Source organism: Priapulus caudatus, unplaced genomic scaffold (genome assembly GCF_000485595.1).
Source record: "Priapulus caudatus unplaced genomic scaffold, Priapulus_caudatus-5.0.1 Scaffold165, whole genome shotgun sequence".
NCBI lineage: Eukaryota > Metazoa > Priapulida > Priapulimorpha > Priapulimorphida > Priapulidae > Priapulus > Priapulus caudatus.
In genome coordinates, this window is record NW_014577226.1 from 273,972 (window position 1) to 283,570 (window position 9,599).

The following is a 9,599-nucleotide window of genomic DNA, read 5'->3' on the forward strand; positions in this document are numbered from 1 at the left end:
TCAGAACGGTGAGACGACGAGTGAGGGTGCGGTGGCCAATACCATTATAACTGCACCATCCTTTTGCAAGTAACTGGAGAAGATGAGAGGAGATAGGATTGGGAAGCAGATGTAGATGGAGAGACGAGAGAGAGACATGGGATGATGGCGAATGAAGACGAGTGTGGAAACAGATATGGAGATGCCATAGAGTAGGAGATCGCGCATGAAGGAGTGACAGTAGGGTGCGACGATGCTCGGAGTGATTCGAGAGAGAGAGACGAGTCGGTGCCTGAGATAGGGGGGAAAGATTTAATAAGCGAGAGAGGAAACGTCGGACGACATACGAGTGGAGACTTAGCCGTGCTAATGGCATCGGGTGCATATAGCGCATAGAGAGATGAGAGAGGACTAGGCCATGGCAGAACACCTCACCCACAATGGCCACACATATACACACACAAGAGACCAGAAAGATTGAGAGAGGAAAGAGGGAGAGGAAAGGACGGAGAAAAAGAAAAGAGACTAGGAGAGATAGATAGAGAGATGAGAGAGACGAGAGAGAGAGAGAGAGAGCAGAGAGGAAATAGGAAAGAGAAAGAGAGAGGAACGGAAAGACAGAGAGAGAGAGAGAGAGGAGAGAGACAGAGAGAGAGAGAGAGAGAGAGAGAGAGAGAGAGAGAGCAGAGAGAGAGAGAAGAGAGAGAAATAGAAAGAGAGAGAACGGAAGAGAAGAGCGAGAGAGAGAGAGAGAGAGAGAAAGAGAGAGAGAGAGAGAGAGAGAGAGAGAAAGAGAGAAAATGAAATAGATACTGCGTAATATTACACACACGGGTCGCACTTGGATAGCATAGCATCACACACTCCCTCTTTGTTCGTCCACCCGCCTCGTCCATTACAACACGCCACGCCACAGCGGGCCAGCAATTTATATAACCTAAGATATCCCCGGAAAACAACTGCGAAATGCAACCAAATAATGGCGTGCTCACGCATTCACACTTTTCTCTACATTCTCACTCACTCTACACCCCACACTGCAACCTTTCAGATCCGCTAAAAACGATTCCGGGACGAATGTTAATAGATGACGGGAGAGAATGAACGGCGAGCGACACCTGACCCGCCAACAACCGACCGATACATCCCAGTGCTCATGGTCATTGTCACTGCACAGACACTGCTCATGGTCATCATCACTGCACACACACTGCTCGCCCAATGCATCTAAAGACCGCCAGCTAAAAGTAAGAAACACATTCAAACCCGTACATAACGGCCACTCATGGCATATGGCAAATTTGGCGCTTATGTACAGGTGGCCGTTCTACAGAGGTGGCTTCTCTGTATATAGGTGCCATTCAGAGGAAATGCCAAGTGATTGTTTCAGGCAGGTGGCCGTTCTATAGAAGTGGACGCTAACGCATGTTTGAATGCATTATTAAACAATTACACCCGTTCAACGGGAAACGTCTATCACATTTAAGATTTATGTGATGCATACTTCAATTCGGGTATAACATTACCGGTACCTGTAAGTTTTTTTCTTGATTGTTTTACGAATTTTTCTTCTTCATATTTTACCACTCAACAGTATACAGCTTCTCAATCGGCTCAAGCAGCGAGTATTCGTTTTCGACAATAATAATATGAGTACATATAAAACATCATGTATTATTATGTACGCTTGATAATATCAAGACAATACAATCACATAAAATCTTGCATACATAATACCAAGAGTACATAACAGAGAGTACACATAGAACTTTTTGAAGAACACATACGAGTTTCAGGTAAATTGGTGGTGTCATATGATTAAGGGAGAATCATAGACGAAAACAAGGTCAAGTTTGAATATATTTATTCACATATTGATAGAATATTTACAAGTTGAAAACTATGCAAAACGCTGTTAAAACGGTGTCATACTCTTCTCCTATTATGTACTCTTGATAATACTATGCTATTAGTGATCTATATTGAGGTAGGTGTGTGATCTGTAGTGAGGTAGTTGTGAGATCTATAGTGAGGTAGATATATGTTTTATAGTGAGGTAGATGTGTGATCTACAGGTAGCTAGGCGTGTGATCTACAGGTAGCTAGGTGTGTGATCTACAGGGAGCTAGGTGTGTGAACTTTCACAGGGAAGTAGGTGGGGTCTACAGGAGCTAAGGGGTGTATCTACAGGAGTAGTGTTTTTTATCTTACAGGGGAGGCTAGTTGTGTGAATCTACAGGAAAGCTAGGTGTGTGTTGATCTAACAGGGGGTAGGTGTGTGATCTACAGGAGGCTAGGGGGTGATCATTAACAGGGAGCTAGGTGTGATTTTCTACAGGGTTATGTTTGATTCTACAGGGAGCTGGTTGTGATCACATGAGCTAGTTGTGTGAATCTTACGGGAGCTTAGTTGAAATCTACAGGGAGCTAGGTGTGTGAATTCTACAGGGACTAGGTGTGTTGATTTGACAGGGGAAGCTAGGTGTGGTGATCTACGGGAGCTAGGCATGTGATCTCGGGAGCTTAGTGTTTAATCTACAGGGCTTAGTGGTGTATTCTACAGGGAGAGGTGTTGTTGCTTTACAGGGAGCTAGGTGTGTGAATCTTAACAGGGAGCAGTTGTGTGATCTACAGGTAGCTAGTGTATTCTATCAGGGCCGAAGGGCTAGGCGTTGATCTTAAAGAAGAAGGTTAATAATTGTGTTTGTGAATATTAACAGTCATGCAGATGTGCAATGTACAGAAAAATTGTTGAGACCCACATACAAGAGAGAACCATGTACGCACTATATATATATATATATAATTACAGAACACTAGTTAGATACCATTCAGTTAAAAATTAAGAATAAATATAAACAATAAAACATTATTCATGACTTCTCTACCATTACGTGACTCCACTCATCAGTACAACTATACTCTAACACCGCAGTACAATTATAAATACATAAATAAATAAATAAACGAATAAATGTGTAGATCAATATCCAAATACAAATATAGAAGTCTATAGTCTCTCTTTGATTTTAAATGTGAGCTTTTGACGTGTGTGCTTGTGCGTGTACGTTTGTGTGTGCGCGTCTGTTTGTAGAGAAGGAGCAGAGAGTGGTGGATACAGCAAGAAAGCGAAGGAGGGGAGATATATAGAGGGAGAGGGAGAGGGGCAGACGAAGAGAGGGAGAGATGGAGAGTGGGTGAGTGAGTGAGTGAGTGAGCGAGCGAACGAGTGAGAGCGAGAGAAAGATAGCGAAATGGAAAAGCCAAATATTATTCCGGTTCAAATACACCATAGGTTATTCTTGTGTTTCCCTGTCAATCTTCCCCATTTCTACACCTGTCACAGACATTTTGATTACAACCAGCTGTTATTCAAGTAGTGCATCAGCAACAAGAATGAGTGACTGGAAATAAAATATCAGCGTGTACTCCTAATTGCTGCGTCTACACACTAACTAAAAAGATGGATGGCGAGGCACCGAGGGCAGGCATCGACACGGGTTCATACACCCAATCAATTCACGGCAAACGCTTTTAATGCATCGTAACCTGCCCTCGATTGCATGTGCTCGTCTTACGAGACGATGCGAACTGTCTCCACACACATGATGGTGATAAAGGGAGTGAGTGAATGAATGAGTGAATGAGTGGAAGAGAGAAAGTAAAAATAGAGCCAGGGTCTTAGTGTGTGTGTGTGTGCGTGCGTGCGTGGGTGTGTAAGTAAGAAAGAGAGAGAGAGGGAGAGAGAAAAGGAGAGAGAGAAGGGTGATAGAGAGGAGCAACCAGCTGCCCAATTAACCTGATGTCAGGGCTGGTCACATCTTCTTTCACCACCTTGTTACCATGGAGACACGGGACTAACACGGTGGAGTTTTCATAGCGGAAATCTAATAAAAATATCAGATGTAAAGCAGGCAGCTTGTTGACGACAGACAGCTCTCTCATTGCTGAGACGTGGCCGAGGTCGTGATCAAGCAGCTAGCCATCCAGTCTCATCCACCCTATTAATCCACAGGATGCGATATTGTATGCTGAAGACTACTGTACTACTAGATAGTCTAAGCGTGTGAGTCTTATCTGTGAGATAGTCTTATATATATATAAGTAGAGACAGTGCATTCTGATGCCATCTACTTTGAAAGGTTACTCTTAGATTGTCTACCCCGAGTACCTTGCAAGACCCTGAAATCCAAAATGCTGTAATGGTATACTGTGTACATTAGTCAGTTATTGGGAACCATGTACACTGATGCTTTGAACCTCTTCAGAAATATTGTAAAGTTACTCAAAATGTTAATGCTATGATAATACTTACGACTAAGGTTAAGATAAGAGAATAGCATTGACAGTAATACATACCATCAATATGCAAAATTATAATAACAGGAGCATGATTATTTGCTGTCACAAGGCCACTGAATCGATAAAAATCCATAATAAAAATTAAAATACAATAATTGTTTATGACTGGAAGGAATACATGTTATGACCGTTAATCATGTTTAAATAACTCATGGAAGAACTGCATGATCACGTTATATATAATTATGCACTGCAAGACGTGATATTGTAAGTGCTATAGCTTATCAAAACATGTTTTCATGAAGAATATAGGTATTACAAATCAATATGGACTATAATGTAAATATAATTTGAATTGTGTTGTGTTTTCATTCGCTTACTCGTTGTTTGGTAGTTATGAGAGGGTTAAGAATATTGTAAAATTACAATAAAATTTGCTTAGATTTTTCATTCTCGTAACTTAAGAAAAAGGGTTATGATTAATGACATTAGTACATTAGTACAGCTGCCAGGATCTATGTCTCCCTGGGTACTGCCGGAACGTACCCTGGTACTATCTAATATGCCGGACCGTACGGTGTACCTCTCCTACTCCAATAACGAGTCTAGGGAGTCGCCTACGCCTACTCCCTAACCCTAACCATATCAGATAGTTACCAGGGTACGTTCCGAGTACCCAGGGAGACATAGACCTTATCTGCATTAGTACACATTACAAAGGTCAAGCATAATAATAAATTAATAATAAAGATAATTATAAATTTTGTCTAAAATCGACTCTAGGATGTACGTTGGATGTAGACACTGGGGGTCGTTGTCAGAAACATAATGACGTTCACAAATTATTGTTCTATTGTTTCTGATGACATTTTGATGATTCACGACACGTACATCTTGTGATACAACGTTTTGCAGTGCAGAATAAAAACGTGATCTGCCATTTTTCCATTGGTTATTATCTAAACGTAATTAACCATGATAACATTCATAATCTTTTTGTCATGTAAAATGTATTTGAATTTGAGTTTGAGCTTCATGGTCAATTCTCATCCAATGAATCAGCAGCCTTCTGACATCAAATTACCAAGTTCCTGTCATCTCAAGTTTGCTCATAGCTACGTTGTGTGGATCTGGCAATGCTATTCTCGTATCTTAACATTGCCATTGGTCGTAAGTATAATCATAGCATTAATTAGCTTTTTTCAGAATGATACGCTGTTTTTGACACCGGGCCACTGCATGTACTTGCAGAAAATTCATCCTGAGCCTCAGAATGGATCCATCGACATGGAAACAAAAGATACCATTTTAATACATATATATATACACACACACACATACATACATACATACATACATACACACACACACATACATACATACATACATACATACATACATACATACATACATACATACATACATACATACATACATACATACATACATACGTACATACGTACATACGTACATACGTACATACATACATACATACATACATACATACATACATACGTACATACGTACGTAAGCACCCACGCAGGCGTGCACGCCTGCACACGCATACACGCATCACAAAAAATAACAAGCATGCAATCAACACAAGAAATAGCAAAAAACATGGATAGCACGTGCAGTTCATGCACGTATAAAAAAAGAATACATACAGATGCCATAGAAACAGGTAAGCATAAAGATGAGAATGAGTTTACATGCAGCTAATGCTCAGTTATTAACAAAAATTATTTTTGAAATATGGATGATCTAAATGAAATTGTAATTTAATTAGAGTAAACATGAAGTTATAGAGACACAAAAAATACCAGCACATTGACACCAGAAAAAATGGTACATGTATTCTTGCTACCAGTTATCATGGAATTAATTACCATTTTATTATATATATTATATATATATATATATATCAGGGGTTAATAATCACAAATTTGTCATTATTCACCCATGATATATATATATATATATAATATATAATATATATGTATAATTTTCCATGATGTTGGTATGTACATACCACCTTCTCTAGCATCGATATGCGTATAATTTTCTGAAGTGTTTGTCTACTTGACATTTTTATAGTGTGTGGGTTTATCAAACAATGTGTCTTCTCTGTATGCTAATAATTTTATATTTGAATTATTAAATATTATGGTATTTCTATACATATTCCTAAGATTTCTGTATGTTTGTGATGTTCTATGATGTCTGCATATATTTTAATATATGGAGAGATTTATGATTATAGTTAATATACGTCATATTTTTACAGACGCGATAGAAAACTTGTACTGGAACCAGGTAAAATAATGTGCATTCTAACATATGCAATCATCCAACTTCTTTGGTGTCAATACGTTTGTAATATTCTTAAGGGATTGCATGCTTGGTATTTTTATTGTGTCCGCATGCTTATAATACTGTCTACCTGTCTAGTATGTATGCTTAGTATCTAATACCATATCTGTATGATTATTATTTCATGTTTAAATCATTTAATTACAGTGTTTGTATACTTGCCCCTTTCCCATACGTGTCTCTATACTTGTTACTTTCTGTAGAGTCTGCAGAAAATAATTAAACACATGTAGAAAATTACAACTAATGAAATGGCACAAGAAAAAATTACAAACAATACATCAAAACAACAGAAATGACAAATAATTAATGCACGCAAATGCTAAAAGAAATTACACACACTTAGGAGACTGCAAAAATTATAACTAAGTCCAATAAAAATCACAAAGAAAGATAAATAATACATAGAGACAACGTACAAAATGACGAGCATACATGTGACGACAACGATTGTGGACATACACACCCATACATACCAAATACGGTACATGGAAGCATAATACATCCATTACCTGATGTTTAAATGCACCAGATGTCACTGCATATTACCAATGTAAATTACCCCGTGCTTCAAAAGACAACACATGGTTTCCAGGAATACATGTACTGACTAACAATCCCAAAATCCATCAAATTCGTGCAAGACTTGTTTTTACGATTTGTTTGTTCCGTCTGCGTTTTAAACAGTTAAGATAAATTTAACAAGCCACTGTGCTGACCTTTTTTAAATAGTTCTTTACACCCATTTTTAAACCACACACCCATTTTAGAATCAGAATAAAAATATTTACCATCGCCAAATTAAATACCCACGTTGGTACAAAAGCTGCAATGCCAATTGCGACTGCAAATATTACTTCAATTCTTCTCGGTTGGATTCTAAATAATTTTAAATAATATTTGTTTACCATGACCGCGTGTGAATTTTACTCCAGTTATTGGTCTGGTTCGCTGCTTCACTATCACTAAGGGAAAAGGTGACACAACAACGACTGCGAATATTTATCCTGCTGCCGCTGCTGCCGTTCGGTGCTCGGCTGTTCACACATAATTAGCATAGAAATAAATCAAAATACACGTTAAGCAAGACAAACATATTAGGCATCAAACTGCCACCTCTCGTGCCGACCGTGACGGTGCAAAGCCACTTAAATTCTCATCACGCGCTATGCGAGCGATCGCCCCTCTCCGCCACTCGCCAGTTTAAACGATTAAAATTCACCTAATTACCAACTTCAATCAGCATTCGCCCCGCCGTAATGATGTAGGCGGAGCCTACGCGGGCGCGCTGATGTCACGTGTCGCCACGCGCGCTCGCTTGATTTGATCGCCGCAGCTCTTTTCGCTCGGCGCGCGCAGCGATTGAACACGTTTCAATTTTAAAAACGCCCCTCCACCTGCCCGGCCGAGCGTCACCGCCCCCGGGGGGCCGCGGCAAGCGTGCATCTCGTTTACCTGCCCGAGCGCGTGTGCAAAATCCTCACCTGCCGACGAGAGCTCCTGACTCGACCGCGCCATCTCTTTTTTAAATTCCGGCGAGAGGCGGCACCGAAGATCCGCGGGATTTTGTATTTTTTAAAAGCTCGTCCCACGTTGCCCACCGCTGCGTCCCGTCGCTCGCCTAACGAAAAGCAGTCGGTCGTCACCGTTGCCACTTGCTACGGTCACACGCGCCGCTGCCACGGGCCGCCACCCGAGGTTCTCGGGCGGGATTGAAATCGCTTTAAATTTCGCGTTCCGCGCTGCGGCAGTGCTGGAGGGGGGGGGAGGGACGCACAGCGAGAGAGATTCGACGAACCCATTCTCGCTCTGACAATATCGCCACGGCAACAACGACACGCGTACGCCGCTGGCGAGAGTTATTTTTTCTCTTTTCATGCGGCTCGCACCAATCGCATCGCGCTCTTTCGGTGCTAAAGAGTTGACGGCTCGAGGCTCGTGCGCTTTAAAGAAGAAAATTGTAGGCTGCGAGGGGAAAGGGGTTGAGGGAAGGAATGCCACAAGTCTGCCTCCACATTCCAGCGAATGCATCCGTTGATCCTCGTTAGCACTCGACTACCTGGATGCTAATTGTATGCTAATTAATGACCAATATAAAACGTGCTGAATTCACTCATTATGGTAAATCAGAGGTCGCCCACTGCAAATAGGTGTGAGTATTGTTCTCGTAGCACTGCCCCTTGTATGTTCACAGACAGCAAATACAGATGTCCTGAATATCAATTAAAAATAAAATAAATTAACATATTTAAATGAAATCTGAAATCATAATGAAATAAATATACATATATATATACTATTGGCAATTATTGAATTCCTGTTTCACTGCTGGATCACCTACTCATTGTACTTTGCTTCTATTGATGCGAATAGTTTATATATATATATAAGAAATTAATTAAAAATATTCTAATAAATATTAAAAAATATATCACGCATGATTACGGTGCTATGACATCCTCTGAGAAGGTAAGCGGAAGGACGAATCACTCACACAAGCATTTTATTGATAACCTTAGATTTAATGTGAGTTTTTGTTAACAATTTATTTGACCATGAAATAATTTATTAAATGTTTAATAACTAAACATTATTTAAAGATTAATACCTGCACAACAGTGATTGATTACGATCTCATCATTAGCCATCTCCTTCTACATGTCTATCAGCACCACAACTGGAATTAAAAATTATTTTAATAAACTTGAACAAATATTGCGAAAGCACTTGCCACTCACTGAAGATGCTAGTACTAGGAGACAGCATGCTTTAGACAATCAGGACCTACCAACGTACGTCTGCAAATCGCATCGGTCAAAACTACATTTTTTATATTAATATTACGCGGGTCGAACAAGGGGAAAAATTAAATTGTCACATCGCAGCGCCCCTAATCAATCAATGACCATAGCTGTTTACTGCGCATAAAAACACATGGCACTCGC

The 9,599-nt window shown here is 40.0% G+C and overlaps 1 protein-coding gene across 1 annotated transcript in view; it reads right to left on the reverse strand.

The window, feature by feature from the left end:
* The window catches only part of LOC106806498, an 85,573-nt gene extending 76,284 nt beyond the window's left edge, over nt 1-9,289 (reverse strand). Inside the window, exon 1 of the mRNA XM_014808465.1 lies at nt 9,263-9,289. The gene's annotated coding sequence lies outside the window, so the exon portion shown is untranslated. The remainder of the gene's footprint in view (nt 1-9,262) is intronic.
* Between the last annotated feature and the right edge of the window lie 310 nt (nt 9,290-9,599).